Consider the following 5,000-nt stretch of genomic DNA (forward strand, 5'->3'; position numbering starts at 1 on the left):
TACCAGCGATGGCAACCGGAATGGCAATCTGTTGATGAAACACGCTTGGAGAAGTGTCAGAAATTACACAGAGAGCTCAGCGCATGACACACACTAAAGTATTTGGATTAGCCTGCAGACACACACACACAGACACACACTCACACTATCCATTTGTGTATTGATTTTGGATTTCCGGGGTCCCCTGGCAACACGCACGTTAACATAGAGAGATTCTTTTATTGCTAATTCTTCTATTAGTGTTGTTTTAATCCTGTGTTAAATTATTTGTTTGCGTAGCCTTGTCGCAGTCAGTTCATAAGTTCCTCTGAGAATGTTTTTATATTTTATGGTGTTTTGGCAACATCGTACTGGTTATGCCGATCAAGCTGAACTGAACTGAACTGGAGGCATCAGAGGGTTTGTGCATACTGATGTACGCTAAATAACAAGAGTGGTTCTTCTCTCTCTTCTTCTGTTCCTTACTGACAGACTAATGTAGTTATCGCCATACATACTCCAAAGAATGAGTGTGCGCACAGGTGTGACATGTAACGCACTACACAGGCCAGACGAGCACTCAGACCATTCACACACTTTCGGGAGCGTTACGGGAGAGAGAGAGAGGGTGAGAGAGAGGGAGGGAGGGAGGGATAAAAAGTGAAGTGCACAGGAAATACAGGAGCTTAAAAGAGCTGCAGTGAAGGAGCCGTGCACGCTGAAGACGAAGATGAGCACAATCTGAGAAATCATATCACCGCTGTTAGTTATAGAATATCATAGATACAATATTACAGTATATTACAGTTATATGGACCGGGCTGTCAGCTTCGGTTTCATGGTTTCTCCATCCCTCTGTCTCTTTCGCTCTCTCTCTCTCTCTCTCTCTCTCTCTCTCTCTCTCTCTCTCTCACCGACAGACACACAAACCAGAAAGCTGGCAAACGTCTGAGGTGTGGCTCTCGCTGTCCAGCGAGGTGCTGTGGTTGGAAAGGGGATCTGTATCTTCTACCTGCCGGGCAGCCAGGTAACCAGAGCCCATGAGTCTGAATATTTTAGAGATGGAGACGGGTGGGGAGAGAGAGAGAGAGAGAGAGAGAGAGAGAGAGAGAGAGAGAGAGAGAGAGACATCTGCCACTCTCTCAATAGCAGACCGTGGGTCGGGTTACCAGATTCTGTAGCTACTGCATAGACAAGCTCTTTGGCTTAGGAATAAAAGATCCATTGTGATGATAACAGAGAGACAGAGAGGCTGGAATAACAGTGTGAGTCAGACTGCTCCCTCCCAGCGCCAATCTAAATGCCAGGTGCTGCTCCCTGTCCTAGTGCCCGCCTAGCAGTGGGCACAGTAAGTGTGGCCCAGCAATCTGAATAAGCCCTGACCCCTGACCCCCTAGCCGTCCTGTGACCTTACCTACACAACACTCTCTGTGCACCCGTACAGGAGATCTGCGTTCCGGTCGGCTTAGTCGGACATGATGTTTGGATCGCAGCAGGTATTTGTATGTGCAAATTTAGCCCTAATTTGGCTCCTTATCGCACGGCTGCGTGCAAAAGCGACCGACTGCAATGAGGAACTGCTGGGAGTCTGGATAACCGTGGGGTGTGTGTTTGCACCGTAGCATGCACTTACTGGCCCCAACGTTAAGAAATGCTAAAGTAAACAGCATCCAGATGCTCATTATGAGTGTGTGTGTGTGTGTGTGTGTGTGTGTGTGTGTGTGTGTGTGTGTGTGTGTGTGTGTGTGTGAGACAGTGCTAGGTACCACGGTGAGCAAAAAGACATTCCCTCCAGTAAAATCACGTCTACACCCCGTCTGTGTGTCGGAGCTGACACTGATTACCAGTTACCAGCTTCTCTATTGCTTCAGCTGTGTCAGAAACAACCCTGCAACAACCGTGTGCCAAGAAACCAGAAAACCAAGAGTGGGATTTAAAAACACCCCAAAAACAAACAGAGGAAGGAGGCCAGATATAGGAGGACAAGAGAATAGAGGGATGAGGGAAAGAACGAATGCAGTCCCGCCCCTTCACCTCTGACCTCTCTTCCACCTCTAAAGACTGCGGGATTTGGTGTCGTTCCCATTGACGCTCACCTACGCCGATAAATATTTGTAAAAATCCCAATAAATTAGTAATTCTTCATTACATTATCTGCAGTGCTAAGCTCTTTGAATCTGTAGGAATCTGTCTGGATAATCTTAGTTATCAGACGCGACTCGTCTCACATTTATTGTGCTTGTGTGTGTGTGTGTGCGTGTGTGTGTGTGTGTGTGTGTGCGCGTGTGCGTGTGTGTGTGTGTGCGTGTGTGCGCGCACATGTGTGGGCTCACATATGTGTAAATGCTGAATAAGTATCAATAGTGCTGAACTGTGTCGGAAATACTGAATTCTGAAATAGCACGAATAAAAAGTCTGGCTGGCGTGCGTCTGCCCACACGTCTATGTTTGCCATCTGTGCCTCTTTAACCGGGTATCCGCCAGACGCACGCCCCTCTAGCTCCGCCTCTCGTTTTTTGGCTCCACCTCCCAGGCTTTGTCCCTGACACGTGATTTGCTGGCGAGGGTTGCCTTTCTCTTCCTCCTTATCCCTCATCTGAGAACTGCTCAGAGGGGCCCTCGGGACCGATGGGCCATTATGGTCGTGCTTGCGTGCGGGGGTCTCCTTTTGTCCCTCAGATTAACCCATCCCCCCTCATCTCCCCGTTTGCCCACCACATGGTGCCCTAAAGTGTGAAAACGCCCTGAAGCAGAAAAAGAGAGAGAAATGGAAACTGAATTTTGGGACCAAATTACCCACAAGCTCGCAGGTCCACTTCATCTGACATGGAAGCTGATTCGAACCCTTGCCTCAGTCTCTTCCTCTCAACACTGCGTTTCCCTTGATTTTGCTGGATCCGGTCCATTAAAACAGGGAACTTCCAAATGACATATTTCTGAGATTTCGGTAGCCTTAATAGACAAGGTGCTCCATCTGCTGTTCAGCTGTTTTGCTGCTCACTGCGGGGTATTTACGGCTGAGCTCGGGGGCCGGGCCACGTGTTCTGGTGTGATAGCACACACTGTGAGGCCTTGGTGGCTTTGTGTGGGGAAGCCCACGTAAACGCTCACGTAGCACAGCGACTGCAGACTGTCTCCTCAAAACTCTCCATCTCTCCCGTAGCTAGTCTGAAGGGTTGTTTTTAGGTCCAGAGTAGCCGCGCTGTGCCTTTGGATGGAATGTGTGCGTAAACGTGTGTGTGAAGGACTGCCGATCTTACTAAGGAGTGTGTGTGTGTTTTTATAAGTCTTTCCTTCAGGCTGGGGCTCCAACAGTCTGAAAAGAGTGATTGAGATTCCTGCTGGTGGAGGTGTGTAGAGAGGGTCTCTCTCTGTCTCTCTCTCTCTCTCTCTCTCTCTCTCTCTCTCCAGAGTTCAGTGTGTGGCCATGATGCAGAGGAAATGAACAGGAAGCATGCGTCATTCTGGAAGACAGAACACACACAGACATGGAGCAAAAGAAGAGTGTGTGTGTCAGGGGTGTGTGTGTGTTGAGAGGAGGAGTGTGTGTTTGAGGTGTGTGTGTCAGGGGTGTGTGCGTGTTGAAGAGAGGAGGAGTGTGTGTGTCAGGGGTGATGTGTGTTGAAGAGAGGAGTGTGTGTTTGAGGTGTGCGTGTCAAGGGTGGGGTGTGTTGAAGAGAGGAGGAGTGTGTGTGTCAGGGGGGTGTGTGTCAGGGGTGTGTTGAGGAGAGGTTAGACCCACTGACCCCCTGCAAAATCTGTTTGGGTGTGTGCGAATTTCACTGTGACTTTCTGTGTCTTTTTAGAGGTAGGTAAATTCTATTCTAGTCTATCAGCTGTGAAATCACATGCATTTTGTATTCACACACACACACACCAGGAGTGCCTGCTAGCCTACACCTTTTCTTCGCTCGTAGATTAGTTCATCTTAAAAACAAAGAAATAATGAAATGGGTACGTAATAAAAGCATATTTCCACCTGATTTAGTAGCACCTTATCTCCAGAAACAGCTGCAGCTCTAAGGATCTGAGAAAGGAGCTCTGAGAAGCGGAGCACGGAGTGTGTGTGTGTGTGTGTGTGTTTGTGTGTGTGTGTGTGTGTTTGTGTCTGCTCCCTCTGCGTCTCCCCGCCAATCTGATTGGCCGAGTGCGGACCGAGAAAAGCGTGCCGGAGGTGGTAAAGGGCCGGGGGTGGGGCGTGGGCATGTTGGAGTGGGTGGGGGGGGGTGGGTGGACAGAGTGTGTGAATCGAGGGTGGGGCCAAGGGGTGTGCTGTCCGGCTCTCTCTCTCTCTCTCTCTCTCTCTCTCTCTCGCTGTCTAGCTGCTGAGAACGGAGGACTGCCTTTCAACATGAAGCAGCTCTTTCTCGCTGCTCTTTGTCACGCCGCCTCTCTCTCTCTCTCTCTTCCTCTCTCTCTCTCTCCGTGTCTGTCTTCCATCCCTCCCTCTCTCCCTCGCGCTCTCCCCCCGTCCCCGGACTGCTGATCGGAACGGGCGGCGAGCAGCCGAGCCTGGGAAGGCTTTTTCGCCGCGCGGGAGCTCGGAGGGGCACGCGCGCACATGCTGAACTCAAACGGGACGGGAGGAGACCACGTCTGGGATTAGCCCCAGGGAGGGGGGAGGGGGGCAGGAGGGGGAGGTGATCTCGGGGGAGAAGCGTTTTTTCTCCCCCTCTGCAGGGTAAAGGAAGAGAGGAAGAGGGAGAGGCAGCGGTTCTTCTTCCAGAGTCTTTTTTTCTTCTGCCACTTTGGGTTTCATTTATTCAGGTCTTGGTGTGTCTGCATTCTACATTTTTTCACACTCAAGTAGTGGAAGACAGAAGTGGACTCCTGCAGACGAGACTTCCGCAACTGTAAGCAGAGTGTGCGTGTGTGTGTGTGTGTGTGTGTGTGTGTGTGTGCGTGCGTGCGTGTTTGTTTAGGACTCTGTGTTAGAGGGAGAGAGTAAAAACAATGAAGTGTTTTTATACAACTGTTTCACTTTCACACACATATTCTCCTTACTCTCCTCCTCTACCTTC

At 50.1% G+C, this 5,000-nt stretch overlaps 1 protein-coding gene across 1 annotated transcript in view; it reads left to right on the forward strand.

Moving 5' to 3' along the window:
• The first annotated feature begins 4,304 nt into the window (after positions 1–4,304).
• The window catches only part of spsb4a (splA/ryanodine receptor domain and SOCS box containing 4a), a 29,423-nt gene continuing 28,727 nt past the window's right edge, over positions 4,305–5,000 (forward strand). Inside the window, 1 exon segment of the mRNA XM_027031530.2 lies at positions 4,305–4,832. The gene's annotated coding sequence lies outside the window, so the exon portion shown is untranslated.

The sequence above is a fragment of the Electrophorus electricus genome, chromosome 18 (genome assembly GCF_013358815.1).
Source record: "Electrophorus electricus isolate fEleEle1 chromosome 18, fEleEle1.pri, whole genome shotgun sequence".
Lineage (NCBI taxonomy): Eukaryota > Metazoa > Chordata > Actinopteri > Gymnotiformes > Gymnotidae > Electrophorus > Electrophorus electricus.